The sequence below is a fragment of the Pleurodeles waltl genome, chromosome 4_2 (assembly GCF_031143425.1).
Source record: "Pleurodeles waltl isolate 20211129_DDA chromosome 4_2, aPleWal1.hap1.20221129, whole genome shotgun sequence".
NCBI classification, from domain to species: Eukaryota; Metazoa; Chordata; class Amphibia; order Caudata; family Salamandridae; genus Pleurodeles; species Pleurodeles waltl.
The window spans coordinates 678,645,297-678,663,930 of record NC_090443.1 but is presented as its reverse complement, the minus strand read 5'-3'; the positions used below and the strand labels follow the sequence as shown (position 1 = coordinate 678,663,930).

Sequence of the window (18,634 nt, the reverse complement as noted above, 5' to 3'; positions counted from 1 at the left end):
TGCATGAAAATGGAAAGGTTAGGATTTATTCTTCAATACCATTCTCCATAAACTCACTACAAATTCTGACACCCTTAAGGTCCCCAACGTTTCTTTCATGGGTAGAGATATTAGCACAGATACCGTGGCTACCATTTCTTCTAATTTCAACATCACCAACACTCACTCCTCCATGCTCCTGATTTCATTATAACCCTCACACCACTCAGGGAATAAAACCACACAGCAAAATGTCAGCATAAATTGAGGCAGTTGGGACCAAAATCTGAAACAAAGCTACTCCTGCTCCGGCAGACTGAAATGCTGGAGAGCCCAAATCCACAAGCCTCCCACTTACCAACAATGTTTCCTCAACACAGTCTTTTATGCCATTAATTATCCAGTCGAGTACAGATACACAAAAACTACAGCACACAAACTTGACTTACCACTAAAAGACTTAAAATGCTCAGTTGCATGATTAGCATGAAAGGTGTGATTAGTCGCCATATAATGTAATAGACAATTATCATCTATCAGAGTACAAATGTTCTATCCACTTCCAAAAATGAACTACTTGACAACAAACTGATTTTAGATCACTTACATGAGATGATACAGTCTGCAAATTACTTTATTCCTCTCTCCCACGAGCACTCACATTTTAAGGACTACCCTTCTACCCCTGTCATACCTCACTCGATGCACCTACTGCTGAAGAACTCAACATACACACAACAACAGGGCAGTTCTTGCAAATTACCTCCAATTCACTTAATATGAGTTAATACTCCTTTAACACTAATTCCACAACACATCCTCTTACCACAGTCTCCAAACCTTGGCATCCTACATTTCTGAAGGCAATCAAAGATCAGTCTGCATAAGCAATTTTAGGGGAATCACCTCATCTCAACCAGGGGATGCATCTCTAACAGATCATATATAAATTATGCACTGAACGTATGTCTACAGTCTGACACATAAAAGATTGGGAGCTTGGTACTAGTGATCTCATTATTAACTGATCCAAACTAACTTTACCACTGTTTATCAGTAGAGTGTGACATGCTCCACTTCAATAACACAGAAAGAACTGGAGGAGGCTGCCTTTATCAACAAGGATTGTCTGGATTGCAAACTGATTAACTCAATTACATCAGACTCATTCCAATGGCTCATTATGGAAGAACATTCCACGCACCCCACCTAGCAGCAAACGGTGTTTTATTGATGGTTTCCCAGGTTAAAACACAGATCAAAGTACCTTAAGTTGCAATCATATTTTCATGCCTGGTTTCAACCTACAAAAAGACAAATACACCTACCCATCCTCCTCAAGCCTTTCCTGTCACACAGTAATCTTCTCTAACATTGCATTTTCTGTACCAGAAATAAGGGAATTCCACATTAGCAGTTGGATGTGTGATGAACAATGACCTTTACTTTATTAAAACATCACTGGTAGCAGAGCAAGAGTCACACACCTATGGTATCGGATGAAGGTCAGGGGAAAGTCAAGGAGAGTGAAATGGACAAAAATTTAGGATTTTTGGAGGCCTGCTTACTTTCTGCTCTTGCTGCTGCCTTCAGATTCCCTGATATTAGGTTGGCCAAGCCAACAATGAGCAACCCAGCCTTAGATGCTGATACCTGGCTACTCGTAAATGACAAGAGTGCCAACTGTAATGAAAAAAGGTCTCCTAAAATTGTACTCTTGGTTGGCATTGTAATATCTCATTCCATATTTATATATTCTAGTTTGCACCATTCATTCATTCATTTCTAGTTAAAGTAAAATACTTGCATGTGGACAAATATATGAGAACAACGATCTAGTTGTGTATACATTACTGGGTTGTTCACAGTATGAACAGTGTCGGCCAAAGCTGTAGACATTCAGCCAGTTTGTGCAGCGAATCTCACATGAATCCAACTGCCCTAGGGAAAAAGAAACATTTGCCTTTCTCTTTCACAATCTCATCATGATTATGAACTCCTGTTTCAAGGAAGAAAAACAAAAAGGTTATTTAAACTAAGGAAAATGCGTATGAAAGCGTAGAGCATTTCCAAAGAAACCGGTTTTGATTACGGCTTAATTTGGCAGGTCTTCCAAGAAGTATGCCGAAGGAAGAATTATTTCTAGCTATTTGTTTGCCCAGGTAAAACAAGACAAACTTTTTGGGATCCAGTTTCAAAATGGTCTGTGGTTTAAACTGCAACTCCTAGGGAAAGAAGCTCAAAATGTTGCCCATGGATGGGTACATATATAAACATTTAAGTTATTGAACGATAAATCACTGTACACTAGGCAAGGACGTTTAGAAATAGAGTACTCGCAAACTGAATTTTGTGATTTACGTGACAACATTTTTACAGCCGACCATTAAGAAGGAGCATCGAGTGGAAATTAGCACACTTGGGGTCACATTTAGTATTTTAAAATACCATGGGCATTTAATGTTTGTCATGTTGTGGAAGGAGCACCAAAGAGCCAGGAACACAAGAGAATCATCAACAGTAGTTTACTAAAGAGATACCCAAGTGTGCCTATGACTCAAGGAGCGGTTCACAGCATTCAGGTAGATCAATGACAACTTTGCACACCACTGTCAAAACAATTTTCACATGGGAAAACACCTGAAGACACATTAGGCATTGAGAGCTTTACTGTGCAAGCTCTTGGGTCAACAGAACTAGTCACATTAGGAGCAGGAGAACATCTTTACAGGAAACCAAAGCAATTATACCACATTCAGCGAGCCCTTTGAATGATGAGAGATTTACTTCACGTCTTGAGACTATGGAACTAGCAGCTGCACCACAGAAGAAGCAGGAACATTATGCCATGCCCAGCACCTGGAGCAGTTTCACTGACTCAAAGAGCTCACAGCTTTTAACACTATACATATGGAAAGTCACTCAAGAAGTCTTCCCTTAATTGGGGGTGGGGTTGTTATATCATCCTTCTTTAAGAAAGGTGGAGATGTCATGTCAGCGTTGTGTCATTTTCTGTAATAAGGGTGGAGGTTTTGTGTCGTGGAGGAAGTTAGAACCAGGCAGGTTGAAGCCTCCCCAGGCTCACAGCCTGGACACTGGACTCCACTTTCTGCCTAGGGACTGGACAGAATGTGTGAGGTAGAAGCACAGGATTCTAGGCTGGGGACGTCAGTGGTGTAACGAAACTTGAGGAGGTCCCCCTGGAAAGTACATGGAAAAGCCCCCTCCAGGCTCACTGAGGAGTTCTAATGCCAGGTTACTGTGCTCAGGGGCCCCCTGGAGCCTAGGAGCCCCCGGACCACAGGGGGTACAGGTGCCTTTGTTACACGACTGGGGACAGTGCAAGGACAACATGGATGGAGACTTCCCCAGAAGTAGAAGAACAAAGTGTAGGAAAGTACCATCTTGCCTGGCATGTTACCCCCATATTTCACTGTATATATGTTGTTTTAGTGTATGTGTCACTGGGACCCTGCCAGCCAGGGCCCTAGTGCTCATAAGTGTGCCCTGTATGTGTTCCCTGTGTGATGACTAACTGTCTCACTGAGGCTAACCAGAACCTCAGTGGTTATGCTCTCTCTGCTTTCTAAATTGTCACTAACAGGCTAGTGACCAATTTCACCAATTCACATTGGCATACTGGAACACCCTTATAATTCCCTAGTATATGGTACTGAGGTACCCAGGGTACTGGGGTTCCAGGAGAGCCCTATGGGCTGCAGCATTTCTTTTGCCACCCATAGGGAGCTCTGACAATTCTTACACAGGCCTGCCACTGCAGCCTGAGTGAAATAACGTCCACGTTATTTCACAGCCATTTACCACTGCACTTAAGTAACTTATAAGTCACCTATATGTCTAACCTTTATCTGGTAAAGGTTGGGTGCTAAGTTACTTAGTGTGTGGGCACCCTTGCACTAGCCAAGGTGCCCCCACATCGTCCAGGGCAAATTCCCCGGACTTTCTGAGTGCGGGGACACCATTACACGTGTGCACTGTACATAGGTCACTACCTATGTACAGCGTCACAATGGTAACTCCGAACATGGCCATGTAACATGTCTAAGATCATGGAATTGTCACCCCAATGCCGTTCTGGCATTGGGGAGACAATTCCATGATTCCCCCCGAGTCTCTAGCAAAGACCTGGGTACTGCCAAACTGCCTTTCCCGGGGTTTCACTGCAGCTACTGCTGCTGCCAACCCCTCAGACAGGGTTCTGCCCACCTGGGGTCCAGCCAGGCTTGGCCCAGCAAGGCAGAACAAAGGACTTCCTCAGAGAGAGGGTGTTACACCCTCTCCCTTTGGAAAAAGGTGTCAGGGCTGGGGAGGAGTAGCCTCCCCCAGCCTCTGGAAATGCTTTGATGGGCACAGATGGTGCCCATCTCTGCATAAGCCAGTCTACACCGGTTCAGGGATCCCCCAGCCCTGCTCTGGTGCAAAACTGGACAAAGGAAAGGGGAGTGACAACTCCCCTGACCTGCACCTCCCAGGGGAGGTGCCCATAGCTCCTCCAGTGTGCTCCAGACCTCTGCCATCTTGGAAACAGAGGTGCTGCTGGCACACTGGACTGCTTTGAGTGGCCAGTGCCAGCAGGTGACGTCAGAGACTCCTTCTGATAGGCTCTTACCTGTGTTGCTAGCCTATCCTCCTTCCTAGGTAGCCAAACCTCCTTTTCTGGCTATTTATGGTCTCTGCTTTGGGAAATTCTTTAGATAACGAATGCAAGTGCTCATCAGAGTTCCTCTGCATCTCTCTCTTCACCTTCTGCCAAAGGATCGACCGCTGACTGCTCAGGACACCTGCAAAACTGCAACAAAGTAGCAAAGATGACTACTGCAACCTTGTATCGCGGATCCTGCCGCCTACTCAACTGTTTTACTGGTGGTGCATGCTCTGGGGGTAGCCTGCCTCCTTCTTGTACCAGGAGCTCTGAAGAAATCTCCCGTGGGTTGACGGAATCTTCCCCCTGCAACCGCAGGCAACAAAAGACTGCATCACCGGTCCTCTGGGTCCCCTCTCAGCACGACGAGCGTGGTCCCTGGAACTCAGCAACTCTGTCCAAGTGACTCCCACAGTCCAGTGACTCTTCAGTCCAAGTTTGGTGGAGGTAAGTCCTTGCCTCCCCAGGCTAGAATGCATTGCTGGGTACCGCGTGATTTGCAGCTGCTCCGGCTCCTGTGCACTCTTCCAGGATTTCCTTTGTGTACAGCCAAGCCTGGGTCCCCGACACACTAACCTGCAGTGCACAACCTCCTGAGTTGTCCTCCGGCGTCGTGGGACTCCCATTTGTGTCTTCGGGTGAGCTCCGGTTCACTCCTCTTCTAAGTGCCTGTTCTGGTACTTCTGCGGGTGCTGCCTGCTTCTGTGAGGGCTCCCTGACTTGCTGGGCGCCCCCTCTGTCTCCTCATCCAAGTGGCGACATCCTGGTCCCTCCTGGGCCACAGCAGCATCCAAAAACCCTAACAGCGACTCTTGCAGCTAGCAAGGCTTGTTTGCGGTCTTTCTGCGTGGGAGCACCTCTGCAAGCTTCTTCTCGACGCGGGACATCCATCCTCTAAAGGGGAAGTTCCTAGTCCTCTCCGTTCTTGCAGAAACCACAGCTTCTACCATCCGGTGGGAGCTTCTTTGCACCCTCAGCTGGCATTTCCTGGGCATCTGCCCACTGTCGACTTTGTCGCGACTCTTGGACTTGGTCCCCTTGTTCCACAGGTACTCTCGTCCGGAAATCCACTTTGGTTGCATTGCTGGTGTTGGTCTTCCTTGCAGAATTCCCCTATCACGACTTCTGTGCTATCTGGGGAATATAGGTGCACTTTACACCTACTTTTCAGGGTCTTGGGGTGGGCTATTTTTCTAACCCTCACTGTTTTCTTACAGTCCCAGCGACCCTCTACAAGCTCACATAGGTTTGGGGTCCATTCGTGGTTCGCATTCCACTTGGAGTATATGGTTTGTGTTGCCCCTGTACCTATGTGCTCCTATTGCAATCTACTGTAACTTTACATTGCTTGCATTACTTCCTTTTGCTATTACTGCATATTTTTGGTATTGTGTACATATATCTGGTGTATAATTGGCATCCTCATACTGAGGGTACTCACTGAGATACTTTTGGCATATTGTCATAAAATAAAGTACCTTTATTTTTAGTATATCTGTGTATTGTGTTTTCTTATGATATTGTGCATATGACACCAGTGGTATAGTAGGAGCTTTGCATATCTCCTAGTTCAGCCTAAGCTGCTCTGCTATAGCTACCTTCTATCAGCCTAAGCTGCTAGAAACACCTCTTCTACACTAATAAGGGATAACTGGATCTGGTACAGAGTGTAAGTACCCCTTGGTACCCACTACAATCCAGGCCAGCCTCCTACACAAAGTTACAGAGAGGGCTTTTTAAATAAAGGATAGATTGGAAACATAACTGTGGAAGTGTGATCTGTCCACCCTCTACCCAGGACATTACAATGTCTGTGCCAGGGTTGTGCCACGATTTAAAGATTTACAGCCACAATTCACAAAGTTAATTCTGTGTGGGTTCTATAATGTGTGCCTATGATTTCATATATATTTTGCTGCTATTCACAAATATTAAGATTGTAATTACATGAAGAAATTCTCTAATCGACCCCCTTTTACATATGCAAATCAGTGGTTGACTGGATTAACCCTGAAGTTCGAAGGGATGTTACGACTTGTAAAGCTACTTTTGTAGAACCTATGTATACACATACCCCAAAACGCATTTAACATGATTGTTCAGGGAAAACATACACCAATATTCTGCGGGGGGATAGGAAAATAGCAGCACCTGACCATTGACCATACCAGGTGACATTAACAATCTGAAATCCACAAATAGAAGGGATTTGAGAGAGAGGCAATATACATAACACCTAGGAAGAGTAATGAAGTATTGATTAATCAAAGTACTTGTTCACATTTCTTTACTTTCCACAGTTTCGAACATGTATAGCTTGTGTTAGGGTTTAGGTATGGAAGAGTTTTGTTCTGTGTGCCAGCCATGATGTTGTTATGCCAAATGTGAACATGCACATCTCATGTCTATTTGCTGTACTCACAAAGGATACACACGCCTGAAGACCCCTGCAAATCAATTAATTTGCAATCAATGAATTACAGAAAATGAAAGTGCTATATATCGTACCAGGAAAATAAGCAAAGTCTCTTGGCATTGCAGTAAACTTGCACATTGATGAAATGTCAGTGTAATATTGAAGTGTGGTCGGTTAGGATGTCTGGAGGTTCACGTGTGTACAGTCAAGGGGAACAGGAATCTGGGGACAATGAGCTATGGCAAAGAGCTGGCATACCACCCATTGACTGCCCTCCTGTGCATGTAGCATGGAGCAGTATGGTACTGTTGTACTCAATTTTCAAAGCATCTCAAAACCTGGTGAAAGCAGATGAATTGTCTTTCTTGTGTCACCTGGAATGATAGAGTGACTTTGAAGTGAGATGGCCAAGGATGGCATCGGAGAGTTTTCATTCAGCAACCAGATCCAAAATGATTCATAGAGGTAAAGTGTATCTTCCCATCCCCTCTGCGCCTGAAATATAAAAAGAGGATGATGTTCTGTCTGAATACCTTCGGTCTTGTGTCCTGTTCAAGTGTTTATTCTCTAGGATTAGGGGCAGTGTAGCAAACAATGATGCTGCCATGGTGGAAAGGCTGGTGTGTCTGATGTTGATTTGTTAATGGGGCTAACCTATTGTATGTGTGATTGGCTGCTAGGTTGATAATCATCTTCTGGTATTGGTTATATTACAAGTTTTCTCAATTAGGCCCATCTCCTCTTGCATTGGTCAGTGTGGGTTGTGTTTGTATGTATGTTCCCTGTGCATTTTCTGCAATAATTTTGTTTTGTTGATGCGTTTTGCTGTCTCAATGTGTGTTGCTGTAACTGTTTTCTGTATTTACATGGCCACCTACAGTGTTTTGTTGAGATTCACAGTACGTCATGATGTTTTATGCTTCTGTCCTTTTTCAAGGTAGAGTGAATGTCTGCATCTATTGATTTCTGTGTAATTCCCTTATAGTTCCAGAAGCTGTCCTGTAAATTGTGTTGTGATTTACTTCAGGACTGGCGGGTGTATGTAATTTTGAATCTGGTTGGCTTGTAGTACTGCCTGAGGAGACATAGGTGTTTCATTTCGTGAGCTGGACTATTTGCAGCCTAACTTGCATTTTGTAGGTCTGACGGTGGATTTGAATGAACTCTAATGGCCATTCATTGATTTTCCCAAACAACACCCTTTTCTATGCTTTGTTCTCCTTTTATGGGTGCACTTCTGTTATTCTAGCCCTGGTAAATAACTTAGAGGATAAGGCACAACCACAAAAAAAACTGGTAGATGTCGTGCCAGATCCATTGAATTTACAGTGTAGACAAACGTATCTACCAAACTCTAAATCGGGTCCTCCATTCAATACACATAATACTGGAAACAAATGGTCAATCTCCTTTTTCAGAATAAGTAAAGTAAGGACTTTTAGATTATTCACATCCACTTGGTTTACATATTTATATTTGTTTCTATCCATGGTATCCTTCATTTGTGATGTGCGGAAGTCAAGAAGACGTTCCGCTAATCAATTGCAGCACCAAAATCTTAACTTTTGAATATTTATTTGAAGTGTATTTATAGTTATCAGTTTTGTACTTTAATATTTCATATCTTCGGAAAGGGTTTCTTTCGTCTGTGTAATATTCCTCGGACATGACTGACAATTACACTTGTACAACCCACGTTACTACCGTGCTTGCTGCTTTTGCTGGTTTTACAACTCTGCACACTTTACCACTGATAACCAGTGCTAAAGTGCATATGCTCTCTCCCTTTAAACATGATAACATTGGATCATACCAAATTGGACTATTTAATTTACACCCTAGTAGAGTGCACTATGGGTGCCCAGGGCCTGTAGATTAAATGCTACTAGTGGGCCTGAAGCACTGATTGTGCCACCCACTTAAGTAGCCCCTAAACCCTGTCTCATGCCTGCCATTGCAAGGCCTGTGTGGGCAGTTTTACTGCCAATTCGACTTGGCATTTAAAAGTACTTGCCAAACCTAAAACTCCCCTTTTTCTACATATAAGACACCCCTAAGGTATGCCCTAGGTAACCCATAGGGCTGGGTGCTGTGCAAGCAAAAGGCAGGGCATGTACCTATGTAGTTTACATGTCCTGGTGGTGTAAAGCTCCTAAATTCGTTTTTACACTGCTGTGAGGCCTGCTACCTTCATAGGCTAACTTTGGGGCTGCCCTCATACATTGTTTGAGTGGTATCTTAACTTAAATCGTTCTGTGCCTTCCAATCCCTACTGGGACCCTGGCAGACAGGATTAAACTGAAAGGGGACCTGGTGCACTCCTAAGCCACTCGTTGAAGTCTCCCCCACTTCAAAGGCATATTTGGGTATATAAATAGGGCCTCTGCCCCTACCAACTCAGATACTTCCTAGAGAAGAAACTTGTAACCAGAACCTGCATCCTGACAAGAAGAACTGCCTGGCTGCCCAAAGGACTCACCTGACTGCTTTCTGTGAAGGACTGCTGCCTTGCTGTTGCCTTGCTGCCTTGCTGCTCTCTGGCTGAGGTGAAGAAGTGCTCTCCAAGGGCTTGGAGAGAGCTTGCCTCCTGTTCCCTGAAGTCTCAGGACTAAAAAGACTTCATCTCTTCAAGAAGGACTCCTGATGCGGCAAAATTTGACGCACAGCCTGCCAGAAACGATTCACAGCCTGCACCGTGGTACAAATTTCACCGCACGCTGAACCGGAATGACGCAGCCAGACTTCGGAATGAGAAGATCGATGCAGCTCCAGCATAACGACTGGAAATTTGACGCACAGCCCACTGGATCGACGAATAGCCAAACCGGAACGACGCAGCCCAACTTCCAGGGAGGAATCAATGCAGCATCTGCCGTGCGGTAGAAAATTAGGCACAAAGCCCACCGGATCGACGCAGCTCCTGTGAATTCGTCCTGCCAGCACAGGAAATCCACGAACCATCCCCAGGGCGTCTGAAAACCCTGCACCCGAAGAGGATCCACGACCGAGCACCGGTAATCGATGCACAGCCATCCCTGCGTGGAAACAAAATGACTCCTCCATGTGCGGCCCGAGAAACCGACACACGGCCCTTTGTTTCCATGCTTCTCCTCCTCTGCGGTTAATTGCAGAGATTTTTCACAGGAACCAGGTACGTTGTGCTTGAAAGAGACTTTTTTGCTTTTAAAAGACTTGACACTTTATATCACTTTTCAGTGATATCTCTACATTTACTTATTGCATCTTTGATCGTTGTGACCTGCATTTAACCAGATAAATATTACTATTTTTTTAAACACTGTGTGGTGTATTTTTGTGGTGCTATATGGTGGTATTGTATGATTAATTGCACAAATACTTTACACACTGCCTTCTAAGTTAAGCCTGACTGCTCAGTGCCAAGCTACCAGAGGGTGAGCACAGGATAAATTGGATTGTGTGTGACTTTCACTGACTAGAGTCAGGGTCCTTGCTTGGACAGGGGGTAACCTGACAGCCAACCAAAGACCCCATTTCTAACAGAGACCAAAAAGAACGAGGTCATTCTGACTCACCCATTCTGCTGCTAAATTCCCATGCATCTTATCTTGTGTTGGTTTCCTCATGACTCAGCTCATTCTGCCACATTTCTATTTATATGAGGTGCTCATTAACATTTTAGCGATCATCATGACAATTTCAACTGTGCAGTGTTTTTTCCTGTGTTGGCTAAACTATTAATAGAAACGGGAGGAGCAGGAAAAGGTGAATACCTGCGACAAGCAAGCTGAAGAACACAGTGCCCATGGTAATATCAAACATGTCTAGGCTTTTTGTAAAAGGCAGGTTGGCAGAAACAAAAATAATTCTTTGATTGATATTTGTAATTTGCATTGGTGAAATAATAATAAAAGTAATATTAATAGGAATAATATTACACAGCAAACTAACCTGTCTTTCGGTATTCATATTTCAGGTGTGTTTATGTATTTTGAATATGAGTGCAATAAAAGGCAAACAAGGTTTGGGGGAGTGTATTCTACTCTGATAGACATTTTCACATGGTGGTCGGTTTAATTAACAAATTACTAAATTGATAAATACAACTCTACAAAGTTGATGTTTTACAATGGCTAGATACAGTATACGTCCTCCTAGGTACAACCTACTTCTATTGAAAAAAGGCAGCACATTTTAGAAGGCCTTCTGGTTAGCCATCAAGCTATCTAATCCTTATATTAACTGTGGATGACACTCAACTAGTCACCAACTGACAGTAAAGTTTCCGCCATATTTTAAAGGTGTTTTCTGAATGGTCACTTAGTTTGAATATAGATTAGTCCATTTTCAATGGCGAGCAGGTACAAATCTTTGCTGGGCATTCAGATGAACACTTGGGTATTGATTCTAAGCCAGGAGTAAATCCTGTTTCAGTCGGTAAAGGGTGAAAACATGGAAGAATCTATTTATTAACAACGAATCACATAGCTGTTCCCCAATCCATGGGGAAAGGTTAGAGTAGAGGAGTAATGTCATACTTGAAACTAACAGCACCCCAGAACTGGAGGTTTTTGGATGGCGTATTACCAACTTTGGAGCCCCACAGCTCCTTTATTTTTAATAGATGGGTCTAAGAGAGGAAAGCATTTACATTGATTTCAATTAATTCACTTAAAGGTTTTAGAGAATGAAGATAGTCACACGGGCAGATCTAAGTGAGTGCTTCCCATTAAACTTAAATTTTCTTCAAGCTTTGGCCTAATACGAGCCATTTTCTAAATATTTTGTTTACAAATCATTCTAGAATGTTACAGCACTGATGTAGCTGTATACCGTAATGATGTACGTTGTGTAAACTATGATGGTGAAATCAGGAAATAGTGATTAAAGCAGACTGGCCTTTTATTGCAGAGAAGCAGGGCGAGTCGTATAACTATTACATGCAAATGTACCTGTACATTTTAATTATATAAACTGAGATTGAAATTGAGTAACAGTAGCAGAATTGCGTAACAGCGGTTCCTGCACCTCAACTGTGTGTTGCTGAGAACTTGGATAGGTCAGGGAAGAACATCTACCCAATGCAGCCCCCTGCCTAAAGGTCAGAGAGCCTGCTAGTAGCGGAGAGTGTTTGTCAAGATTTCAGTACCTCTTAATCCCACCACGCTGCTGTGAAGGCTCCCATAGGAAGGGTGGCACAGTCAAAAAAGAATACAGTGATTTTAGACTGACTCTTCATGTACGAGTGCCTACAGCATTTTCTTAACAAGTCTGCGATAATTCAGTCCATTTCTCATAGGCTAGATGGTACGCAGGGTTGTTTGGATGCATGTGTGGTAGAATACGATAATGAGTCAAAGGTTGACAGAATGGACAGATGAGTGAGTGTTTGGATGGATAAGTGAAAGACTAAATGCATGGATGGAAGAAAGACTGAGTGCATGCATACACACTGTGTTCCTAAGTTGATTAATAAGGGGGTTCATTGATGTGTGGAAGGTAGGTTGATGACACACTCTCTCTCATGACTCATACAAACACACACAGACACCTGGAATCAAACTCACACATGCAGCTTGCACATACAAATCTTCATCTCACCCCCAAACACCACCAATCTGCATTCAGATAAGGCAGAGGATTGGAATACTGGCCAGATATGGGAAAGATCTGCAAGTAAAAAATAAAAAAGCAGGATTGCTGTGGGGCGCGGAGTACTTGTTTGAATGTATGTTTGTGTGCAGTGTATAGAAGACTACTAAGCAGACATCAAATAAAAGGAGAGGGAGGACACAGGTGAAAGAGCATACCGGAGGTTGGACAAAAGCTACATAGGTGAGAAAGAGCATACAGGAGATGGGACAGTGCTACAGTGGGCCACGATCGTGGCTGGCAACTCATGGTCCACCCCATAGCAGAGTCATCTGATATAATAGGGGGCAAACCCTTTTTTTATAGTAAACTGTAAACTTCGTACTTGTATAGCGCACTACTCGCCCGTTAGGGTCTCAAGGCGCTGTACGCATACCACTGTGGAACCCCTACTGGCTTTTCCCTGTGAGGTGCCCACTCCTGGGTAACCTCCAAGGTGAAGCCAGGCATCCCAGCGTGTTGGGGCCATTGTGGAGATTAAGCAAGCTATTGCCCAGAGTGGGACCCATGAATTAGATTAGGCACCAATGCGAGAATTATCAGGTCCGAGAAGATTGAGCTCAAGACCCACCGAGGTGGGAATTCAACCCTGATCCTGGGCCAGATTTCTGCATCAGGGTCTGCCGCTCTAACCATTGAGCCACACTTCTCCACTTCTCTAGTGGGTATTGCTTTTGCAACCAGCTTGTCATTTTGCATGTATGTGTTCAGTTCTGATCCACATGAGTAGTGCTTGCTCAGCCACTAAATTGAAGTGTGTTGAAATGAGTGTGATGGGGAGGGAGAACAAACAAAAACTCAGGGGAGCAATTATAAGTCTGTGGCTTGGAATATGTAGACAGACAGCCTAGCGATGTAGGCTTCCATTTCTTATAATACTACAAGCTGTAGCTCTGGATTCAAAGTCCACTTCCAACAGAGAAGCCTCTATCCAAGCACGATATGGGCACAATGAAATTGGCAACACCAGTGGCACCAAGCACTGTAAGAAAACCAAATCAGGACCTCAAGGAAACAGGCTTGATGGGGATAATGCCATGCCTAATTCATTGTTGCCTGGTTGTGTTCCCAGATACAAGACAAATGGACCCAGATTTACCAAGTATGGAAATGCACCAGGTAAAGTTGCTGGGCAAAATACGGTGCTGGAGTAAGGATATTCACCCCGAATGCCGCCTGACCCATTCCAAAAGGACTGGACTTGTAGCTCATCAGTGCAATGCCAAAACTTTCCCTGATGCAGGAATCCCTTGTGATATCCACCACCCACTTGCAAACCATTGTAGTAGACCCACTTCTGCAGGTGGTAGATAAGGGTAGGTGGGTCACAAATCCTGTAGTATCTGTACATTTTGGGCCGCTATATATGTTGTTTGTGGGTGTGGTGCCACCTATTTGCAAACTGCACCCCACTCGTGGGAAACGGCACTTGTGAATTTGAGGACTGAGAGACTACAGTGCTCTCACAATCAACAGGACAAGACATACTACATTTAAAACTTTTAAACATGTAAACATGTGAAACACACCAAACAGCACACGTGTGGTGCATGCGTAACCTACTCAGTAGCATTTGGATTCTCATATCATCGCTTCTCCAGGAGGGGTGTGGGCTTGTAGTCAAACTCTAAAGATTTGGTAAAGTTTTAGAATCAATTCATCTTATTACATCTGTAGCTCCATGTAAACAATTTTCGAAAGGCAGTTACTTCCTCAGAGTGACACTCCTGCTCTGTACCTAATGCTCACCTACCTGGGGTCTGAAACTTGAATGCTCACATGGGAGCAGAGTTTAAATGTGCAGCTCTTGCATCTCAGCATGCTAAAGCGTGCAGCACTAGACCGCTAACTTCCCCAAGATGGCAGCCTCCCGTTGAACAAAGGGGGGTCCGCGAGGACCCTAAAAGTAGGTATCTCTTGTGGGTGCCTGTAATTGCAAAGAGGTAATTGGGCCTTCATTGGCTTACAGAGGTAGAACTAGGGATTCCCATATCGTTTTGATAATTATTTGGGAGTTTCTTTTTTGTGTTTAATGAAGGGTTACTCGTTCCCTTCTTACTGTGATGGTGACGTATATGTGAGTGGCTAATATTTATTGTTGAGGGTTTGCTGTTTGTCACACTATAGAGGCCCATTACAAATGGGGGCTATGATAACTATGCCTCTCTTATATTTCCACAAGTATCAATGACGGACACCATAAGCAATAGGTATCATCTTATGACACCACATTAGTAAGGTGAAATGCACCATATCACAGAGCATGTATTATTTATGCTTTCATTAAGGGTAGTCAAACAAGGAGTGGCAAAAGTGAGTCCACCTTAGTCCTGAAGAGGAGCCTATGGGTAAGGCTCCGAAACATGTAGACTAGGAAGTCAGGTATATTACATCCCCCACTTCCGCAGCCCCTTTTTAATCATACCGCCTTCAAGAGATCTATTAAATCATTGGAATTACTAGGAGACAGGTACTTTCAACTCACCCAAGGCCCCACCACTCCTATTCCTTCTGTGATTCACATTGACAAGACTACATCAGTGCTCCCACATATCCCATAGGCCCTAGCACATCCTGCTCCGTGGCAGAACAGGAAGAAACCCAATGATGAAGCGTGTCACCAAGGGGTAACCCTGGTGGGTGAGGGTTTTTCTAACTGGAAAATAATTTTTCCTATCCATCCTGTGGTAGTTCTTTTAGCTGGGCCTCTTTTGTAATGTTTGAAGTAATGTTGACATTGTAATTATGATGGATTGCTGATATTCATCAAGCATGCTTGCTTTTCGAAAGATTGTCACAAGAATAAAATTATGATTTTTATCACATGGGAATAAGCTGTTGAGTGAAACTACATTGCTTCCTTACAAATGCTTTAAAATCTCCACATGTACAAAGTGATCCAGAAATGAATAAAATGATGATCTTTATGCCTCTGACAATTTCCAGTTTGTACGCAATCATTTTCATCCTTATAATTATAATTCCTATAAGCACCTAGAGTTATACACTCCCCCTACTGCAACCAGGCAATTTTGAGACCCTGCAAGGCCTGCTGAAAGGTAAATCAGCTAAAAAAAAGCTCTTAAAATAGATGGTCAGAGGAAGGATGCTATGAAGTTGGTAAAAGATGAAATATTGTTGAATATAGGCATATCAAGAAAACAGGCATGTGTGCTTCTCTGAGAAAGGTGGCAACAGTTATGTACAAAAGACAACATGCATGAGCTACTATCCTGAAAATATGATACTCCTTGTAACTGGTCACCTCAAAGTCAGCAATCGAGGGCATGAAATGCCATGCAGTATCGAGTCTGTGATATCCAGGGAGTGAAAGAATGTGTAGCTGGGATGGTTGAAAGTGAATTTTAACCAGGGGCAGCTCCTCCATAAGGGTGGAGGAGCGTCGTCCCCCCATCAGCAGCAGCAGCTGCAAAACCTTTCAAAGAAAAGGATAATAAACTGTGTTTATTATCCTTTCGTTTGAAAGCAGCAGAGCCACGGGGGTGACGTGCACTGAGGGGGGAGTGCACTGCACATGTAGGTTTGGCCGGCTGTCTCGGGCCTGCCAAACATACATGCGCAGTAGGCTTTTTCTTGCCTGTCATGAGAGAGCCTGCACAGGCTCCCAGTCTGCCTGGGAGCGCTCTGGCTGTGCGCTCCCAGACAATCCTGACGCTGCTCGGAGCAGCGTCAGGATTAGTGCAGGGCAGGCTGGGAGCCTGTGCCTGGAGGGACGACGCGGGAGAGAAGAGCAGCATGCGGCAGAGAAGGTACTTTTTTAAAAAATTTCTTTAATAAATTGTAATGTATTAATGACCCTCCCTTGTTCGCCCCGCCCCCAGGAATCCCCACGAGACGCTACTGATTTTAACAAAACTCTGGTAAAGTCGAGAAACTAGCCTCACGGAGGGGTTTCTAGCTTGGTCAATCTGTAAGCATGTATTGAACATATGGTTAATGCAACATCATGTGCAGATGTCATGTGTGTTCTAGTATTTGGGGAGCGAAGACATAAGGGATTGCTCACGGGAGTGGATTGGAGAGGGGGAAGCATGTATTTATATTACAGCGGTAATATTTACAAATGATTGTGTTCTAGCACTATATGTGTGAATCCTGATAGCCAAAACATCTAAAATGAATAGGAGGTACGTACATTTACAGCGTAAGTAAAATTAAGAATACATTGTTCAAAATTACGTTTACTAAATTATTTTTTTCACACAACACAGAATACGTTTTATTAAATACTGAGGAGCAGAACAAATGATATTGATAAGTCCTGATAGAAAATGTCAACAATATATTTTAGAACAGGGAGCTGTACCAATAGCGATACATATTATCTGTTAATTGTTTCGACGCATTTTTCAGGAAGCGACGTTGTTGGAACCTTAATACGCTCAGTGCAAGTAGTGAACTGTTGCAATCTGTTTTTAATGCCATGATCAGGCAAGATTTCCCCCTCACACCGCTGTCTAAAAAGAGAACAGTGCTGACTTTAGCCGTTTTACCTCCCAAACGTCATTGACTCATAAATTATTGAGTAATTGTTCATTAAGAATTTTATAATCTGAAACTTCAAGGTCACCAAAGTGATTTACAACTCTGAGCAAACACAGGTATGCTAAGACAGAAGAATAATAGGAACGATACTTAAGCGAAGAGCAGAAGTTACAAAAGACATGTCCTGAAGTGAAATAACGTTTACAAATTTCAAACCGGTTTTAGTTACTTGTCCCTTGAGACTGATTGGAGATTATGGAATGAAACAGACAGACGCGTTCATCCCGTCTTTCTGCGTACGAACGAAACACGCCCCGTGTGAAACAGTTAAGCAGACACAATAGCTTGAAACATATCAACCATTTACGAGTAGAGGCGTAGCTTCGAGGGGTGTGTTTGGGGTGTTACACCTCCTAATAAATGTATTTTCTGGTAAATAGTTGGGTACAGATTCTTTCAGTTGGGTATGGACTATGGTGAGGTGTCTATCACATTTCACCATTAACTTTTACATACACAGACAAAAAACATACAATGTCTCCATCTGTTTTTCGAAAGTCTTCAAAACTCTTGTTTATTTTACAAAATATTGTGTTTTCTTTCACTCAGTACTTTAACATTCCGCATTCGTCTCCCTTTCCACTGCCCTTAAGCCCTTAAGCCCTTTCATTTGCGCTGCTTGTTGTATAACGTAGTGTAAAATAATATGGCACTGCCAGCAATATTGTTGGGAAACCTGACTGAAGCTCACCCCCACCCCCAAAATTACTGACCAAGTTACGGCCCTGCTTATGATAATTTACAGCGCGCATTACAATTTAGCACAGCATGGCATTTGAATTATTAAACGAGTGTACATTTCCATTACATAAATAAACATACAAAGCGAAGTGTGACTGACTTTCAGCTCCCAGGGGCTACAGAAAGCTTACAGACAGGAAGTGCTCGACCTCATTAAACTTACGTGTTGGCCTTGTGGTCACGAGTCCAGGGTTTCCGAGAAGCAGGGAAACTGGAAAGAGGCGCTCGTAGGTGTCTAGATACTAGGTGTCCGAGGCAGTCAGCGCAGCAGCTTTTCATCTACAGGTGAGGTGAGGTGTGCGTGGAAGAGTTTTAAAGCACAGGAAACCAGCCTGGCCAGCTGAGGGAGGAGCAACAGTTGTGACAGGGAGGGGAATTCAGGTGTTTAGGAAGAGGGGAAAACAATGATGCTGATGAACGTGAAAAAATGCGGAACTAGTATAGTGCAACGTCTGCACATGTGTGAATGTTACAGATTATTTCTTTTTAAGAAGTCATCTTTTTAAGTGTGGGTGAATCACATTAGCCTTCAGAAAAGGCCGGTCACTACTGAATCCATACAAACACAAAACACACAGGAGTTTAAGAACGTAAACATACAGAAATGGGTTTTTGCTCAGCTCTCGTCTGTCATTAGT

The 18,634-nt window shown here is 43.6% G+C and overlaps 1 protein-coding gene across 2 annotated transcripts in view; it reads right to left on the bottom strand.

Annotated features, from left to right (window-relative positions):
• The window catches only part of LOC138293180 (putative ferric-chelate reductase 1), a 240,455-nt gene extending 222,142 nt beyond the window's left edge, over window positions 1-18,313 (bottom strand). For both annotated transcript variants that reach the window (XM_069232257.1, XM_069232258.1), the window contains exon 1: window positions 18,160-18,313. The gene's annotated coding sequence lies outside the window, so the exon portion shown is untranslated. The remainder of the gene's footprint in view (window positions 1-18,159) is intronic.
• Window positions 18,314-18,634: the final 321 nt, after the last annotated feature.